The sequence below is a fragment of the Anolis sagrei genome, chromosome 5, assembly GCF_037176765.1.
Source record: "Anolis sagrei isolate rAnoSag1 chromosome 5, rAnoSag1.mat, whole genome shotgun sequence".
Classification (NCBI taxonomy): Eukaryota; Metazoa; Chordata; class Lepidosauria; order Squamata; family Dactyloidae; genus Anolis; species Anolis sagrei.
In genome coordinates, this window is record NC_090025.1 from 94,395,386 (window position 1) to 94,416,553 (window position 21,168).

Consider the following 21,168-nt stretch of genomic DNA (forward strand, 5'->3'; position numbering starts at 1 on the left):
TCCAAAACTGAGACTTCTAATTTCAAAAACTGACTTTTCAAAGCCCTGGGTGGAAATTTTGTGGTAATGAAAAGAGGAAAGAGACTTTTTAGCAGCTGCACTAATTTGTAAAATACTTTTAAAATGTGGAGTACAGATTTCCCCAAATCTGGCTGCTTTTCTTTGGTCAGTAATACGTTTGCCTGCTGCATATTGGCTATGTTATGTTTGCAGTCTCTGCCTTTGCAGCTTTTGTAGCATATAATATGAAAATGTGATTTTAAATTGTTGAAAGCCATCCTGAAAATGGCATGTAGGTTGCAGCGGGATTAAAAACGGAAACAATCTTATAAATAAGTGAATTTAAAAAGAACATCATATCCATCTTGCATTAATTTTGCCTCTTAGGATGACTGCACGCGTGGGTGTATTTTAAAAAATGTTGATTGTGTGCAACCATGTTTTTGTATCATTATTAAAAATGTATATTTTTATTTCCACACCATTCTGAAAACTAATACTAAATGACATAACAAATGAGAATATGTGCCTCTAACTCCATGTGGTGTAGCAGGCTCCAAACACTCTTTGCAGTCTGTTAAGTTGTGTATCTGATTAAAGATCAGGTGATTTATTTATTTATTTTATTTATTTATTTATCGTGTCATCAGCAACCATACCATTGTATTAAATTTCTAACAGAACAAAACAAACATACAGATTTAAAAAACAAAAACAAAAACACAGATTTTGCAGACTTGGTAATTGGTTAAATGTCCTTTGACCAGTATCTGGCCACTTGGAGTGCCTCTGGTGTTGCCGCAAGAAGGTCCTCCATTGTGCATGTGGCAGGGCTCAGGGTGCATTGCAGCAAGTGGTCAGCGGTTTGCTCTTCTCCGCACTCGCATGTCATGGATTCCACTTTGCAGCCCCATTTCTTAAGATTGGCTCTGCATCTCGTGGTGCCAGAGCGCAGTCTGTTCAGCGCCTTCCAAGTCGCTCAGTCTTCTGAGTGCCCAGGGGGGAGTCTCTCATCTGGTATCACCCATGGATTGAGGTGCTGGGTTTGGGCCTGCCACTTTTGGACTCTCACTTGCTGAGGTGTTCCAGCGAATGTCTCTGTAGATCTAAGAAAACTATGTCTAGATTTAAGTCGTTGCCGTGCTGGCTGATACCCAAACAGGGGATGACCTGGAGATGTCTCTGCATTGGTCCTTTCACTATTGGCTGCTACTTCCCGGCGGATGTCAGGTGGTGCAATATCGAGGTTATAACGTGATTCATAAGGTGATTAATAACTCTCAAATTTAATGGATGAAAATTTAAGCTTATCACATGTGCTCAAGGAGAATGATAGCACTTTAAAGAATTTCTGTTTTAAATTCGTTGAAAACCTTTCTGGCAGGAGATGAGTAGGAGTAACTTTAGACTAAGAGAAAGAAATCTAATGAAATCCACTTTCTGGTGGACTATATTTGTTCAAGGACAACTGTACAGCCATGCTGTTATTTTAAAATAAAATGAAACCTAGAAGTAGTTATCTAAAGGAACTTAAATCCTACAAGAACATCATCAAAGAAGTTTATGAAGAGGGAACCTGACTTTGTATTACAGTGTTGTCTATCTTTACTTTTGATAATTACTAGCTGTCCCCTGACACGCGTTGCTGTGGCCCAGTCGGTTGATCTGGAAAATAAAGTAATGAGAAAGCGTTGGTTTTTAATATATGTAATTTCTTTATGCTTGTGGTTAAACAGTATTTCTTGCTGTTTCTTTGTCAGTGTTGATGTGGAGAGTGTCTGGTTTGCCCACCCTGGAACATGCAACATATCATTGTTCTTCTTTAAGGGTCCCTTTCAAATCTATGATACTATATCTCTCTGTGTATGATTCTGTGTGAATCATTTATCTCTCAGTCTCTCTATCTATCTATCTATCTATCTATCTATCTATCTATCTATCTATATCTATCTATGGCTGGATGGCTCTTTGTCAGGAGGGCTTTGATTATGTTTTCTTGCACTGGTGAAGGAAGTTGGATTGGATGGCCTTGAGTATTTTCTGTTGGTCATGGGGGTTCTGTGTGGGAAGTTTGCCCTAATTCTGTCGTTCATGGGGTTCAGAATGCCCTTTGATTGTAGGTGAACTGTGAATCTCAGTGACTACAACTTCTAAATGTCAAGGTCTATGTCCCCCAAACTCCTGCTCTAGAGAACTTTTGGAGGGAGACATTTGAGATTTCATGTTTTCATGTTTTCAATGTAATTGAAAATTACTGTTTGTTTTATATGGCATTGAATTGTTGCCAACCTGTAAGGCTGCCTTGAGTCCCCTTCTGGGTGAGTAGGGCAGAGTATAAATATGACAAATAAATAAATAAAAACATTTTCTAGCTGTGGTTGGTTGAATCCATGAATGCAGATCCTATTCATACAGAGGACTGCATATGAATATCCCAAACTAATAACTTTACTTCTGTGCATATGTGTGTGTTAGAGATAGAAGATAGAAGATTATATTTTCTTTCCTGTCTGAAAATATACTAAGAAAATATATTTTAAAATGACAATGAAGCTGGAACCTTACAAATGTGCATGGGAAAGTTGTGTAGATAATAGATAAAGAAAAATCATAAGTTTGCAATGTTTACTACTGAGTTGTGAATGCAAATGGTTCCAAATTTTGCAATGCTTATTGATCCTACGGAAGAAACAGAAATGGAGGTTGGGGGCTCTAATGCATTCAGTTGGAGAAATGTCAGTCAAATAGCATTGCCAAGTACTATAGTTTGAAAATCTTCTCAGGGGTATATTGCAGGCTTTAGGAAAGGGGGGAAGCTTTCCTCAAGGATTTATAATTTTCATCTACCAATCCCTCATGAATAAAAATGCTGTCATTTCTAATATTTTCTATGCTCAAAAATAGATACCAGCTTATTAGATAGAGTTTTGTAGGTGGGTGCAATTATGCCCCCTCAGTTACAATGTGTTTTTTAAACTGGAAGTGACACAACACAAAATGAAGAATGGAAATACATCAAAACAGTGAGTATTGCAGGATTTTTTTTGCTTTAAACTAACTTTGCCCGAATTTTGATCAAAGGTGAGTGATATCCACACGTTTGCTGGAAACCCTAGAGTTTGGGATAGCAGGATTGGGTCCAATTCAGCCAGATCGACTGTCTAGATTGGACACCATGGATTGTACCTGTGCCTTTTCTGTTCCTATCTGGCCACACAGCTCTATCTGAAGTCCTGGACATTGAAGGCACTCATGACCTCTTTTGGTTTGAAATTTTTGTCTTGACCCTAGGTATATAAAATAGGTATACACACCAAAACATTTACTGGTAATAACTCAGGATTTGAAAGGCCTGATAAACGATTTTGTCGGGTTTTACAATGTATTGTAATGTAATATAGCTGAGTCGTGCACTGCTAATAGGCTTCTATTGGAAATGCTGAGTCATGCATTAACTGTATATAGGGAATCATTTGGGGAATGTGTTCTGGCCTGATCCAGGTGATTGTGAATGATGCAATCCTGGGTCTGAGTTAAATTAATGAGTTGGGAACCAATCAGAGACTGCTATGTGTAATTGTATAGAATTGTATATAAGGAAGTCATATACAATGTATTCTCTCTCCTTGTGCTGTGATGCTGTTCGTCGAAGGCTCTATGTAATTCAAAGAACCTGTCTGCTAAGACAAGATATAACTGTATGGTGTGGTAAGTTTGTAATGTCATCTAGACTGGGGGAAAGACAATAGTAAAACTGACAATGGCTGGGCATGTGCTCAAGTGTCTGTAAAAGAGTTCCAGAGTGACTGCAGTTTGTGGGAGCAGTTGACTGAAAATACTGTGCAGGAAGAAGCTACTGGAAAACGCTGAAGTTGTGCAACTGATCTGCTGCTGAATTGTGAAGTTAATCTCAAGGCAGACAATTTGCCTTGTCAGTTCATCTCCCTTGTACAGTAAAATCCTTCTTTTCAGACAAAAGAAGTCCAAGGTGAAAGAGCTGCAACTTTCACAGCATATTGAAATCCAGTAGCAGCTGACTCAGAACGAAATACTTTCTCTTCTTATTTCTTTCCTGAGATCAAAAACAAATCTGTTTTTCAACATGTGGCATGATCACCCCATGAGTTTTAATGTCTATTTAAGTGATAATCTCTGCCACCTCATAATATACCAAATAACAAACAGCTGCTCCAGCTGATCAAATGCAGAACCAAAGTTGAGACACTAATCTGTTGCAGAAGCTGTTTATTGCTCCTGGTGCATCAAGCAACAGGGGTTATTGCAGTCCCATAACTAGCTGTAAAAAGAAAACAAAAAATAGAGGTTTGTCTGCGTTCACAGAGTTTGAGGGTATTGCATTCCTGACGCTTGATTGTCGTAGTTTTTAAAGTGACGATTCTGTCATAATTGACTGACGTAATGCAATCATAATAAGAAAAAATATTCCAAACTCATTGGTACGGTAAAATGGAAGGAGTTACATTTTAACCACAACAGCATAGGGCTATACTCACAGAAATTGATTTTCTGAACTCTAAAAAGAATACAATTATTATAGGAGGTGCATCTACACTGTAGAATTAATGCAGCTTGCCACGCAATGGCTCAATACGATGGAATCATGGCAGTTGCAGCTTGGTGAAGCACCAGTAGCTGTTGGCACAGTAGTCTAAAAACCTTTTAAAGCTAAAATTCTCATAATACCATTAGTGTCAAGTTACACTAATTCTACAGTGTAGATCAGACATGAGCAAGAATCGACTTCTGAGAGTTGAAGTCCAAAACACCCTGAGGACCAAAGTTTGCCCATGCCTGGTGTAGCTGCACCCAGAAACAATGATACCACAGAGGATGTTACATATTTAAATACTAATAATGTTTATGTTTTAGAGCTAGTATGGTGGAGTGGTTTGAGCATTGGACTATGGCTCTGGAGACCAATCTTATTCTTTGATATCTGTAAAAAAGCGTGTCCATTTTTGTACTGTTCCATTATCTGGGGGGAGGCCACTTGAGGCCATTAGAGCGAGAAGGATAGTCCATTTTACAGGGGGAAGGGAGATGAAGGAGGAAAACAATTTTCCCAATTTTCGCTGGTTATTTTCCCTCCCCCTTTCCCATATCATAAAGGAGGGTTGTTTCCTGCCTACCTTCGTGACCACATCTCCTACCACCAACATGCACAACATCTCCAATCTTCTGGGGAGGCCCTCCTCTCACCTCTTCCTTTATCACAGGCAAGACTTGTGGGAATGAGGGAGAAAGCCTTCTCCGTTGTGGCTCCCCGTCTTAGGAACTCACTACCTGGTGAGATCAGGCAAGCCCCCTCTTTAGCAGACTTCAAGAAAAATCTGAAAATGTGGCTCTTCCAATGTACCTTTGGAAAGTGACCATTTATCCCATTTCTGTTTGCCCCATCTTTAGTGTCGCCTCTATGATACACCTTTTCCTCCGTCCTAAACTGAAAATCTTGCCCCACTGTTTATCATTCTTGGGCTCCCCTCACTTACATATTTTATTCCCAGGGTTTTATTATTTTATTATTTCATCTTGCTCATTTGGGCTGCCCATACTGTTCGATTTTATTTTTTTGTGAATTTGCTTTATTATTTTATTTTCCTATTGCAATTATTTTCTGATGTAATTTTGTTTCTGTATTTTATTGTGTTGTATTGTATTTTCAGGCTTCGTTTTATGTTAGCCTCCCCGAGTCCCCATTGGGGAGATGGTGTGGGGGGGGGGGTGTATAAATAAAGATTGTTGTTGTTGTTATTTCCATGTCAGGGACATGGATTGGGGGGTTGGAATAACATGAAAACAGGAAGAAATAGTTTTCCTCCTTCAACCCACCCTCGACTCCCATAAAATGAACTATCATTCTCTCTCTAGTGCTCCCTTGTGGCCTACACCTGGATGATAGAGTATCTAAATTTTAAAAATTCCTTATATAAGATGTCTCTCTGTCGTCCACACCTCTAACTTTCCATGTTACTGTAATCACCCTAATTCTAAAACCCAAAATGTGTGGGTTTCCAGATCTGAGGGATTGGCCTTTCTTCTTAGGCTTGTCTCCACATTTTCAGAGATCTGAGCAATGGAAGGAATCTCAGGATTAAATGAAAAGAAAAACTATGTGCTCCTGGTTCCTTTTTATGCAGACTGCTTTGGAATGTCTACTAAAGACATCTTCTCTTCTGTTGCTTCCTCTGTCAGATTATTTTTATTTAAATGGCATACTCTGAACAACTGTAGTTGCCATTTAATATATCACACCACGTTCCTATGACATTACCTGGCATCATCCTTTGTTCTCAAGTCAAGGGTGTGGAATCTAATTGGGAGCACTGGTGGCCTGTCATATCTATATAAATAAAAATGTAATGTTCATTTGTGGGAGGAAGATAACTAAAAAATCACTGGACAAATTGACACCAAATTTGGACACAAGACACCTCTCAGGCCAACAAGTGACAATCACTCATAAAACACTGAAAAACACAACAAAGGGGACTTAAAAAGCAAAGAAAAATTACAACACATGCGCAAAACTACACACACACACTCTCACATGAAAACATACATATATACACATATACACAAACATGTATACACACAAAGCACATATACACAGACTGGGCCACAGCAACGCGTGGCAGGGGACAACTAGTCAAATCATAAATCTATTCCACCTTCTTGTTCCTGGATGACTGAGAGAGGTCAAGTATTTAAAGAGATGCCACTGTCATACCTCTGAAGTGAGTGTGCTGTCACGCCTGGAGGCTATAACTCTTAGTGAAAGAGGCATGGACGTGGCATCTTTCCCCAGGGGATTGCTTCTTGTCCTCCTATAGGAAACTGGAACTCTCAAAGACCAAAACACAACAGATAACTTGAAATGGTATTTATTGTTCACAATGAGTTATCTTTTTCAAGCATAAGCTTGATGTTTCAACAGGGATAAAGGAAATATACTATACAATCTCTGAAGTCCAAGGAGTTTGCAGCTGAGAAGCTTTTCCTGTTTCCTCTTTCCTCAATGGCTGTGAATATTGGAATAAACACAACCCCAGTCCAATGGCCTATGTTGAAGGGACAAAACCTTCCTCTGGTACCAAAAGAACCTGTTTGAAGGCGCTTGGGTCTCCTTAATGTTGTCCAGGACGATCTGGACATAAAGCATGAGTCCCAAGGGTAAAAAACCTTAGAATTGGTGATGAGAGGTAATTTAAGCAGGGGCTTTTAGAGCCAAGTCTCTTACTCACGTCCATCTGATAGAAACTCTGATTGCAGAATGAAAAAAGGGAAGCACTCCCCTCCTCCAGGAAGAGGTGGAGCGAAACAATTGAGCTTGAGAAAGAAATTCAACTGGTGCAAACAACACTGACAGCTATAAATAACCAATCAATCCAACTACACATTAGCAGGGTAAAAAGGCAGGATTAAGCATGATACAACATATATTGTCGAAGGCTTTCATGGCTGGAATCACTAGGTTCTTGTGGGTTTTTTCGGGCTATAGAGCCATGTTCTAGAGGCATTTCTCCTGACGTTTTGCCTGCATCTATGGCAAGCATCCTCAGAGGTCGTGAGGATGCTTGCCATAGATGCAGGCGAAACGTCAGGAGAAATGCCTCTAGAACATGGCTCTATAGCCCGAAAAAACCCACAAGAACCTCATGATACAACAGTTTAAATCTTGCAACTAACAGTTCTACACATAGGTGTTGCCACTCGTGCCATCACAGTGAGTATTGCCAAGTGAGTGATAGAGTCATCATAAAAACAAAACCCTATTTCCTGTTATACTAAAAAAAAAAACTTAGATGGTATTTGAAGATACAGATGCTGACCACCCTTGAGCTAAACTGACATCTTTCACAAGGATGAGAACAAATGTAATTGAACTATTTTTAGCATTGGTACAAGTATTTTTTCCCCAAGAAAACCCTATGAAATTCATGGGCTCACCATAAGTCAATGGGTGGCTTGAAGGCACACGGAAACACAAAGCAATTACAGTCAGGCAGCTGGGACTTTTCGCATTGTTAAAGCAAAAAAGAAAATTGAGTGGTTTAAGGTACTATGAGTTCGGATTTATAGAAAGGTGTAACAAACTAGCAGGAAATTTCTGGTACAAAAATATTGTTCTCACGAAGACATAATAATAAGAAGTGAGAGAAACCAGAAAGCTTATTGCGGGGTTTTGTTCATATTGTGGATCTCTTTAGTTTGTATTCATGACCCTTGCACATTTTTGTAGTGACAACCTTGGTGTAATCATCCAAGTCTCACTGCGTGTTTTATGAAGCATATGCCTCATGGGCTGGTCCAAATCGATAAGCATCAGAAAATCTAACTCTTTCAAAAATAAATATTTCATAGAGGTTCTTATGAAGGACCTTTTGTCTTAATCACTGTGAAATGGTAAGCATCTGTCTTGAAGGCTCAATGACTCTTGATGGGATTGTGTTCAATTCATTTCTGCTCCTTGAGAGAAGGGTTCACTGACAGTTCATTGGATTGCTGCTAAGATTGCTGCCACAATATTGCACATCAGCATGACAGGCACTACTGCATTAGGCAACACTGCTATTGGGAAGCAATTGATCGAACCCATCCCAATAACTGCAGAGTTGTTGCAATCCATTCATTTGTTCTTGGTTTAAAACAACTGAAAGCCTTTTCAGACAAAGTATCTGTGTGTGTGGAAGAGAGAGAGATCATGAGTAATGAACCTTAACATGCTTCTGATAAAATATGTTGAAATTATCTCTATATTATTGGGATTCTGGAAAGGTAATTCCATATACAGTATTAATGGTATTATTGGTATTAATGAGAAGTCACACCTTCACAACATCATCTTCCTCATTCATAAAATATTTGAAAGGATCTTGAAACTTGTCTGATGGAAAAGGAAATAGACTCACCATACATCTCTTAATAAATGTTTCTTTTCAGGAACAAGCTACATATCAAGAAAATGTATTTTTGGAGATATAGTCAACTTACAGTATATTATTATTATTATTATTATTATTATTATTATTATTATTATCTGTATTTATACCCCGCTAACATCTCCCGAAGGACTCGGTGCGGCTTACAAAAGGCCAAGGCCCTCAATAAAACACAGCATAACAAATACAAAAATAAAACTCATAAAGCAAAACAAAAAATTAAAGCAATAACAATAAACATTAAAAACAATAACACCACAATGCATTTAAAACTAAGGCCGGGCCCAATGTAATGAATAAAATTTAAAAGTGCTGGACATGACAGGTGAAATGTATAGATTTTTAGAGGTAGGTGCGGTGTGCAGACAATCTTAAATCTCTAGTAAAGTGGATTTGGGACATGATGCTAGGAGCTTCCTATTCTGGAAAGGCACACCAGAACAGCCATGTCTTCAAGCTCTTCCTGAAGACTGCCAATGCTGGGGCTTGTCTGATGTCCTTGGGGAGAGAGTTCCAGAGTCGGGGGGGCTACCACAGAGAAGGCCCTGTCCCTCATCCCCACCAACCGTGCTTGCGACGCAGGTGGGATCGTGAGCAGGGCCTCTCCAGATGATCGGAGAGATCGTGTGGGTTCGTATATGGAGATGCGGTCATGCAGGTAGGCAGGTCCCAAACCGTTTAGGGCTTTGTGGGTAAGCACCTGCACCTTGAATTGGAACCGGAAAATGAACGGCAGCCAATGGAGCTCCTTAAACAATCGCGTCTGGTGGGGACGAGGGACAGGGCCTTCTCGGTGGTGGCCCTTCGGCTCTGAAACTCTCTCCCACTGGAGATTAGAACTGCCCCTTCTCTCCTGACTTTTAGAAAACTGGTGAAAACTTGGCTATGGAATTTAGCATTTGATGAGTGAGTCAATAACTCCTGACCACACAGACGGATAACGATGAATTGTGACTTCATTCTGACGACTTGGCCTTATGTAATTATATGATTGTATTTTAATGTGTTAGTGTATTATGGGATGTGATGTTTTAAACTATTGTTTATGAATCTTTTGTTGTGAACCGGACTGAGTCCCTCTGCGGAGGTCGAGAAGACCGGTATATAAAAGTTCTAAATAAATAAATAAATAAATAAATAAATAAAAGTTTGGATTTGGTCATAGTTTTCCCATGTTCTCAGGCTGTTATCTGCTAATAAAATTACAGGAATGGTAAATGTCTATGACATTCTCTCTCCTGGAATTCATCTCCTAAACTGCACATTTCTAAAGAATTATCCTATTTGGATATGCTCCTTTGATGTGCTCTAATTTTGGCATTGTATGTCAATAATAACTTAAGTGAAACAATTGAAAGACTCACACTTATTTTCTCTTCTTGTTGGTGCTCAAGTTGACTGTATTCTTTGCTTCTTTTTGTCTCAAATCTTTGGTGCTGCAGCATTTTCTTACTTGGTGAGCCCACTTAAATCTGACCAATTTCATTCATAAATTCCAAAGACTAATATGGAGCAGTATGCTATCTGAATGAATTTCAGCTGCTTTTCTGGGGAAGCTACATCTCTTCAATATTTCACTGAGGTCTCAAATCAGCATTCCAAATGACAATTAGGTACATGGTGAAGCAACTCAAATTTATTTATTTATTTATTTATTTATTTACTTTACTTGTATACCGCAGTTTCTCAGCCTAACTGGCGACTCAACGCGGTTTACAACAAGATAAAATCAATCAACGATATACAATTTAAAACCATAGAAGCACAATATACAATATTAACACAGCAAAACAACACAATGCATCTCATAACTAGAGTCGTGATCCAAAATTCGTCGTCCATATTTCCATTCCTGTAATCGTCACATTCATTGCACTGATTAACCAAATGCCTGTTCAAACATCCAAGTTTTTAATCTTTTTCGAAACACCATTAGCGAGGTGGCTGATCTTACCTCCATGGGAAGGGCGTTCCACAGCCGAGGGGCCACCACAGAAAAGGCCCTGTCTCTTGTCCCTGCCAGCCGCACCTGTGAAGCAGGCGGGATAGAGAGCAGGGCCTCCCCAGAAGATCTGAGGGTCTTGGCGGGCTGATAGGCAGAGATACGTTCGGATAGGTAACTTGGGCCAGAACCGTTTAGGGCTTTAAAGGCCAACGCCAGCACTTTGAATTGAACCCGGTAGCAGATCGGCAGCCAGTGGAGCTGGTGCAGCAGAGGAGTGGTATGCTCCCTGCGCTCCGCTCCTGTTAGTATCATGGCTGCCGAGCGTTGGACTAGTTGGAGCTTCCGAGCCGTCTTCAAAGGCAACCCCACGTAGAGAGCGTTGCAGTAGTCTAAACGGGATGTAACCAGAGCGTGGACTACCGTGGCCAAGTCAGACTTCCCAAGGTACGGGCGCAGTTGGCACACGAGTTTTAACTGTGCGAATGCTCCCCTGGTCACCACCGAAACCTGAGGTTCCAGGCTCAGCGATGAGTCCAGGATCACACCCAAACTAATAAATGTAATAATAAATGTAATTGCTAGAATTTTATGGGTGTGTTTTTACCAGATACACTTTTTTGACCTCTCAAAAACTTAATACTATTTAGTATGGATTGCATTATCCTAATCCATTTATGTATCACTGTTGATTCAGGCTATGCATTTCAGGCAACCTTCCAAAATATAAGAATATGACTGGTTTATTTAGTCAGAACATCCCCAAATATTGCCCATATTGAGAGGCTGATGTATTCATTTAATTGGTTATCTAATTTCTGAAAATCTCACTGAACTCTGTTATCTCATTGATCCCATCTCACTGGGTTTGATTAGGAGAAGGGAATTTCCAAATTATGAAACCTGGGGATGTTTCACAGTGATTTACAGATATTACTGTAATTTATTTATGTAAACCAGAGCTGTGAAACTTCAGACGTTTTGAATGACAACTCCTAGAATATCTTTTATTGGTCATGATGATGGAAATTGTAGACAAAATCAACTGGAGGAGTAGAAAGTTTTTATACTTTGTGTAAACCATTTTGTCAGGAGTGTTTTTTAGTTTTTCAAAAAGAAAAAAATCTAGGATACACAATTTAAAAGAAATAAAGTAAAGAATTAAACCTATTCACTGCCATGAGATATTAAAGATGGAAAGAATATTTAGACATATTCAAAGCATGATTCAAAACATGTTTCTTAAGGACTAAGAAGTCCTGAGGAAGAGGATACTGACAAGCTTTACGGTTTAGGTCTATGTATAATTTTTAGTTTGGAAAATAAAATATTCTGTGCAGGAAACAACATTTTTCTGTATAGAAAAAGCCATTCTTCCACAAAAATATTATTTTCTGTGCAGAAAATACTATTTTTCTCTGTAAAATATTTGAAACCTTTGTGCAAAATAAGCCATAGTTGCACCATTTTCTGTGTGGAAAATAATATTTTCACCATCCAGTATTAACTTTTTGCACAGAAAAACCTGTATCACATGCAAGGAATTATGATTTCTGTGCAAAAATACATGTACATCATTAGTCCTGCATTGCTAATATTGTTAGAAAACTACTATTTTTGAAAGTTTCATTCCAGGGGAAAGAAAATTTCATTTCCTTCAAAAATCTCATTTCCTCTAAAAATGAGATTGGTGAATTAGTTGCTCTTACTTCACTAATGTCAAAACAAAGTCTTCTTTAATGGTGTCACCTTATTTTAATTTCAAAAAGCAAACAAATAGAAGCTTTAATGAAGCTTGGCATTTATCTGGGTTGAAAGCCATCAAAAGAGATTTTTAACTTAGGAACCTTGAAAGAAGACAAATATTTTATGTTGGGGAAAAATACATGTGTTTCAACGTGATGGTAGTATGTAAAAAGATGTGCCCAGTAGGACACTGTGACACTTTGGGAGTTCTCGAGAAATGAAGAACACTGAAATGAAGAAATTGCAGTTTAGATAACATTGACCTTGTTGTGTTTGTGAACAATAAATTGTTTCACACTTTCACAAAAATTACTCACAAAACATTTTTGGAAAGGGGAAAAATGCACTGGTGGATATATAGTGATTGTAAATTTATATTTAATGTATCTGCCATTTTCCAAGGGGAGGGGAATTAGCTATGATAGATGGGAGAGCTCTCAAAGAAGTGAATAGCAGAAAATAGAAAAGATGCTCATTTTTGGTAACCAAACAGGATATCTTTTAGACCCATCCTTGGCCTCCAGGGCCTGTATCTCTCAGTTGAAGTTGCCTTTATAGATAATGTTACAATATATATGGGAAGATGGGCAATAGAAAAGAAAGTATTTTCCATGTCACATATACACTGTGGAGGACTTGTTCGTGTATCACATAGTTAAATTGCAGGATGTGGTTATGGCTATTTATTTATTTATTTATTTATTTAGAGTTTTTATAACCTGGTCTTCTCAACCTCCGGAGAGGGACTCAGGCCGGCTAACAACAGAGGATTCAATACAATAAGATAAAGCAAATATACATCATCAATATAAAATACTTTAAAATACAATTCATACCATTTACAAAAAAGTCAGTTCATCAGAGTGAAATCACAAATTACAAATTCATCGCCATCTGCCAGTAGGTCAACAGTTATTGATTCAGTCATCAATCTGCAAATGCAGTGTCCCAAAGCCATGATTTTAGCAGCTTTCTAAAAGTTAGGAGGGAAGAAGCAGATCTAATCTCCATCGGGAGGGAGTTCCAGAGCCGAGGGGCCACCACTGAGAAGGCCCTGTCCCTCGTTCCCACCAAGCGCGATTGTGAAAGAGGTGGGACCGAGAGCAGGGCCCCTCCAGAAGATCTTAACAACCTTGATGGTTCATAGGGGAGAATCCGTTCGGATAGGTAAATTGGGCCGGAACTGTTTAGGGATTTATAGGTCAACACCAGCACTTTGAATTGTGCTCGGAAGCTGATTGGCAGCCATTGGAGCTGACGCAGCAGAGGAGTAGTATGCTCCCTGTACCCCACTCCTGTTAGTAATCTGGCTGCCGCTCGTTGGACTAATTGCAGCTTCCGGGCAGTCTTCAGAGGCAACCCCACGTAGAGAGCGTTGCAGTAGTCTATACGGGATGTAACCAGAGCGTGGACCACCGTGGCGAAGTCAGACTTCCCAAGGTACGGGTGCAGCTGGCACACAAGTTTTAATTGTGCAAAAGCTCCCCTGACCACTGCCGAGCCCTGGGATTCCAGGCTCAGCGATGAGTCCAGAATCACTCCCAAGCTGCGAACCTGCACCTTCAGGAGGAGTGTAACCCCATCCAGCACAGGCTACCAAGTTTAGCCCTCTTCAGACAAAAACACTGAAAACATTTAGGTTTGAAATTGTTTATGGGAGTGAGCTGCAAAGGAGAAAAGACTCTCTGCAATGTCTGAGGACTCAGATGTAAGTTCACATGTTGAGTGGTTACTGTAGTCACATCCAACTGAATGTGGTGTTATGTGTTATGCTAGATCAGTATGGCCCTTCTATACTGTCATATAAAATCCAGATTATCTGATTTGACCTGGATTATATGGCAGTGTAGACTCATAATTCAATGCAAAGCAGATATCATGGATTATCTGCTTTGATAATCTGGATTATATGGAAGTGTGTTGTTGTTCATTCGTTCAGTCGTCTCCGACTCTTCGTGACCTCATGGACCAGCCTACGCCAGAGCTCCCTGTCGGCCGTTACCACCCCCAGCTCCCTCAAGGTCAGTCCAGTCACTTCAAGGATGCCATCCATCCATCTTGCCCTTGGTCGGCCCCTCTTCCTTTTGCCTTCCACTTTCCCCAGCATAATTGTCTTCTCTAGGCTTTCCTGTCTCCTCATGATGTGGCCAAAGTACTTCAACTTTGTCTCTAGTATCTTTCCCTCCAGTGAGCAGTCGGGCTTTATTTCCTGGAGGATGGACTGGTTGGATCTTCTCGCAGTCCAAGGCACTCTCAGAACTTTCCTCCAACACCACAGCTCAAAAGCATCTATCTTCCTTCGCTCAGCCTTCCCTAAGGTCCAGCTCTCACATCCGTAGGTGACTACAGGGAATACCATGGCTTTGACTAGGCGGATCGTTGTTGCCAGTCTGATGTCTCTACTCTTCACTATTTTATCGAGACTGGACATTGCTCTCCTACCAAGAAGTAAGCGTCTTATTTATTTACTATATTTGTATCCCACTCTTCTCAGCCCTCAGGGCGTCTCAGAGCGGTTAACAAAGCAAATACAATACTTAAGCATGATAAAAACAGTTAAAAACAAGTTAAAAGAATAACTTTATAACAATCAATAAACATCATAACATCTCATCTCATCTCATAGTTAAAATCAAGATCCAGTCTCATCATCCAAATGTTCCATATTTCTATATTAGTTGCACTACCTATTCAAATGCCCGCTCAAACAACCAGGTCTTCACTTTCCTCCGAATGTGAACAGGGAGGGGGCCAATCTAATTTCTGTGGGAAGGGCATTCCACAGCCAAGGGGCCACCACTGAGAAGGCCCATATTATTATTTAATATGTTATTATTTTATATCTGATGTGGAAAACAGGTTTTTTTTTCAAAGCCATTTTTTTCTGGAAAAAATGGAAAGAAGAGTGTTGAATATATACTTTTTAATGAAAAAAAATATATCTATGACATGGTATTCAAATTATATAATGACTTTGGGAAAAAATGTCCCCCCCCCCATTCTTCCTCCCCTAGTTCCCTTGTCTGTATCCCTTTTCTCCCCCCTTTAATCTCTATTAATATTTTGTATTTCATACTTGTTATCTCTTTTTGATGCTCATTTTCTTCTTTAGCTTGTTCTTTCAATATTATATTTTCAAATTTTGTTGGTTCTCTTTCTCCTGAGCTCTTTCCCCCCCAATTTTTGAACCATTGGTCCACTTAGACCCAATAGAGCCATGATATATTTAATTAGTCTAGGATTGCCTTAATGCTGCTCTTCTCCTTTATTTGTTTCATCCAGCTTCCAATTTTGCCAAATTTCTTCTTGTTCAACTCCTACAGCAATTATTCTTTATGCAACAGAAATAAAAATTCTATTCCCTAGTATATTCTGAGATGACTGTATCTAAAAATATCCTTACACTTGGACATCACAAGCAAGTGACAAAAAGTTTCTTGGTTCAAGTGTTACCTTCAGAAAAAAATGATTGAAAAACTTCATTGTGAGCTTTATTGCATGAGGAAGAGAAATTACTCAATGCTGTCATTCTGCCTCCTCCTTGGGATTACTGTGTCCCCTGCTATTGACAGGCAAAACTTATCTAAATTTACCAATATTGCGATGTTCCCATCACCGACATTGTGCGATGGGACCATTCAACTTCTGTGGCAGCATGCTTCCCTTTCCCACCTCATTTGCTATTCTCATACTGTTTGCTTTTTAATGTAAAGTATTATTCACCTTTAAAAAGAATCCTTACTGGAATTGCAAAATTGCTTTAATAGAAATGATAATTTAAACACTATGGAGCAGTAGACGTATGGGAAGGCAGTATGCTCTAGTGGAGAGAAGTGAGCTAAGGAGGGTATTCATGCGGTGATCGTGTGACTGCTGTAGAATTGCAGCCTTGTGCAATAAAATCTCCAGTCATGAGAATCAGAGTCAAGAAGGGATTTCACTTGGGCCTGTACCCAGAGGCGGCTCAACATGGTGCGCATATTACGCTTTTGCGTATAGCGCGCATCTCGGGGGGGGGGGTGCTCTTGAGGAGCTCTTGAGTTGCCCCTGCCCCGAAGAACACCAAGAGGCAGCTCGCTCTCCCTCCCTCCTTCCCTCACAAGTGCCCATTGGGCCTCTCCTCCTCCTCCTCCTCACAGGGCAAGGGAGACAAAAATGCCAGTGTGTGTCCCTCTCCAGGTGTTAGGAAGTCCACGGAGAAGGAGGGGCTATGCAGGGCGCACACTTCCTAATGCTTGGAAAGGGACATGCAGCAGTGTTGCCGGGCATGCAGGAAAAGAGGCATGCATGAAGCCTCTTTCCCGCATGCCCAGCAATGCCACTTGTGTCCCTTTCCCGGCGTTAGGAAGTGCGCGCCCTGCATCGCTCCTCCTTCTCCACGCACTTATTAACACTGGGAGAAGGACACACGCTGTCGTTTTTTTCTCCCTTGGCCTGCGGGACTTGTTGCGCGCGCCTCCCATTGGGCCGAGCCCTGCTGGCCCCTGTTTCCTTTCACCCTGTGAGCCTCCAGAGGTAAGTAGAACGCACTCGGACCCAAAATGGCCGTGGCGGGGCTTTGCCTTTCGCACAGCTCTCAGGCCCGAACCACAAGGGCTCACTCTTTCAGTACTGAATTTCCCTTCTGAGTGGTCAATTTCTCTCACTTCCTACTGTCTCACCCCTGTTCTTAACTAGGAATTGGATGTTTGGGACTGCCTGTAGTCTTTTTTAATGGGTGGGTTGTTGATTTGATCTTCAAGATGTGAAATAAGAGGGATTTGGACAGTGTTGGCCCTTTTGCAATTGGCTGGTCACTATCTGAAACCATAGTGTTTTTGGAATATTGGGTTGCTGTGAGTTTGGCCATGTTTTAGAAGCATTCTCTCCCGATGTTTTGCCCATATCTGTGGCAGGCATCCTCAGAGGTTGTGAGTTCTGTTGGAAACTAGGCAAGTGAGGTTTATATATCTGTGGAATAAGTACCAGGTACTGTTTACCCACAAGCATCGAGAAATTACATATATTAGAAACCAACTTTCTCATTACTTTCTTTTCAAGATCACCAGACTGGATCACAGCAACGCGTGTCAGGGGACAGCTAGTGTATGTGTGTGTGTGTGTGTGTGTGTGTATATATTAGGGCTGGGCGGTTTCATTTCGTTAATTCGTAATTCGTTAATAATTCGTTATTTTTTTCAATTACAAAACGATAACGAACCATTCTGGAGCAATTATTAAAAAAAACGAATTTTCAAAAACGTTTTGTAAATGCTTCGTATTTCGATATTGTATTTGTCTCGTTATTGTTTTGAGGTCGTTTTGTTATTATTTCCGCATGTCTGGGCCAGTTTTATGGTTAGTGAAAAAAAATTATAATATCACACCAACAGTCAACAACAGAGGGAGAGGGAAGCTTCAGAAGGTTTTGGAGGTTTTTTAGCGTATTTCGCGGTCGCGTCCGCCATTAACGAATCGATTCGTTATTGTTTCGGAAATCGATTCGTTAATTTTTTACCATTTACGAAATTTCGTAAATATCGAACTTTTTAAAAGGAAAATTTTGTAATTATTTTAAATATCGAAACAAAAAAACCCCCCAAATACAAATCGATTTTAGAAACAAATTTTTCCGTTGTTACCCAGGCCTAATATATATATATATATATATATATATATATATATATATATGGATGGCATGGGACAACTTCGGCCCTCCATGTGTTTTGGACTTCAACTCCTACAATTCCAAACAGCCAGTAGGAAGTCCAAAAATTTTCCATGCCCATATATATATATATATATATATATATATATATATATATACACACACACACACACGCATGCACACACACACACATATACACATGCCCCTATATATATATGGTTGGGGGGGGCAAAATACTGTTTGTTTACCATTGAAAATTACCTAGGGCCGCCTCTGTCTGTACCCCATTTGTTGTAGAATGGTACAATATTTCTCAATAGAAAAAAGCAAAACTGGTGGGAACTTATTCCATGCCTGTTTAAATTTGGGTCAAACTGAATGAATATGACCTTCTTTCTTCTCACGTACTACTTGACTTGGCAATTGTCATGCCTAGCTGCTGATCATTTAGCTTTCCAGAGAAAGGTTTTTACCAGAGCTTTGAAATTATTTCATTTAGTCTTTCTCCATTCCCCACAATTATCCATTTGGAAAATGTTTAGTCTAATGTGAATTATATCCTGAACTGACAGAATTCAATAGGAATGGTTCGGTATTATGCAAATAGGGACCCTGATTCTCTTTTATCAATTCTGCAGGTCCATTCAGGGTTATGACAGCTTCACAGAAGGGCCTTTTGTTGTGATGCTAATGCCAACATTTTCTGTTTTGTGTGAAAATAAGCTGAGAAAGAGAGGAGAGTGTGAAGCTGTGATGCTTGCAAATTTTAGAAATGCATATGAATAATAATAATAGCAAAATAATTTAAGATCGGTAGATCTAAATGCATCATAATGAAACAGAAATAGAAAAAAATCCACATGATGCAGGATTACTTTATTGAGATGATCAAAATGAAAAGTGCTTTGAAGACTGGAAAACTGTAAATATAGGAACTGTATCTGGGTATCCCCGGCACATGTCGTTGCATGTTTCAGATAGATGCAGCTGATCAAAGAAAACACTGTTGCCTGAAATGAAAAAACAAACAAACAAAAAACAGCTGAAGAATGCTTAGAATGGGCAATGCAGCTTTGTGTCACTTTGGTGAAGAATGAAATTGGTTAATTCTCTCTCCCCACTCCCCATAACCTTTGATGTTGTGTTGTAGGCATTGTGCTCTGAAGGAGAACTTAACCTTTAGAATATTTTATTTTCTAGAAGCATCTGACTTGTGTCAAAGTGCAACATCTCACCCTTTTTAAATGACAAAAGTCATTTAATGTCATTGCTCTATGCCATCTAGGCCATGTACTTAGGGAACCACAACTATCTTAAACTTTTTTTATTTTGGGAATGAAAAGTACAATTGTTGTTAAAGATACATTTCTAGATAAGGATAAGCAGGATAACATTTTTTTTCTGAATCTATAACAAATCTTGGAGGCATAGTTTTGCAAGTTATTACACAATATTTGCAAGACAGATATTGAGTGTGGATTGAAATGGAAATAAAAGAGTAAAAAATTATTATTAAAGAATAGGAAGGAGAATTCACAAGCCTACAGCTTTTTGCAGCACATTCACATAATGTTAAATCATCATCATCATCATCATCATCATCATCATCATCATCATATTTAATTATTTGTTAATCGTCCTCCATCCGAGAATGCTCTAGGCGATTTACAGCTAAATTGTAAAAGATAAAATACATACATACAGAATTTAAAAATTAACAGAGGTCGAATGCTCTAGTAAAAAGCCAGGTCTTAAGTGCTAGAGTAAAAGGCCCTAAGTCATGCATGGCTCTCATATAGGGTGGCAAGGAATTCCATAAGGCAGGGGCAGAAATAGAAAAAGTCCTGCATCTGGTACTTTCCAAGTGCAATTCTGTAGGACACAGTATATAGAGTAAGTTGCATTGGGCTGGTCGTTGAACCTCCGACGATGAGAGAAGGAGAGGAGGTCCCTAAGGTACGATAGACCCTGGCCGTAAAGAATTTTAAAGGCCAGAATTAACATCTTATACAGGCCACAGTACTCAGTTGGAAGCCAATGTAAATGTTGCAGCACTGGTGTTATATGGCATTTCATGGGTGTTCTTGTGAGTAACATGGCTGCCGCGTTCTGAACAATACGGAGCTTTCGGGTCGTAGACATTGGAAGGCCAACATACAGGGCGTTGCAATAGTCCAGCCTAGATGTGACCGTGGCATGGATGACAGTTGCCAGAGCCTCGTCAGATAGGTAGGGTGCCAGTTGCCTCGCTTGTCATAGATGGAAAAAGGCCTGTTTGCTGGCAGCAGTGACCCGAGCTTCCATTGTCAGCTGCGAATCCAGGACGACACCTAAGCTCTTAACAGTGGTTGATGGAGATAGGGCGGCACCATCGAAGGTGGGTAATGGACTGTTTAAACAAACTGCCATTGAATCCCTTAAGAAGAAGGACTGTTTAAGAAGAAAATCTACAGGGATAATCAAACTTTTATGAAAAATGATTAGTTGCAATCTAACCCTATTAGGTAAAGTTAGGGTAAGCAGTCACCATGTTCAGCTACAAGTAACTTGGAATGCACTAAATACCTCTGTGTCAATGGCACAACATCCCCTACCATTACACCAAGATAGAAGGTTCTGGACAAGCAACATTTTAAAATGTTTTGGACTAGTTATTTAACTACATGAAACATGAAAACATGAAAAAGAATTTTCTCTATTTAATTCTAAGAATTTTCAAATTCAAAATACGAAGATCCACCCAGAGGAAAAGTGTTCTTTCCATACATCAAGGGAACCACTGACTGCATAGGGAAGCTGATGAGGAAACACAACATATAAACCGTCTACAGACCCACCAAGAAAATCCAACAAATGCTACGTTCAGCAAAGGA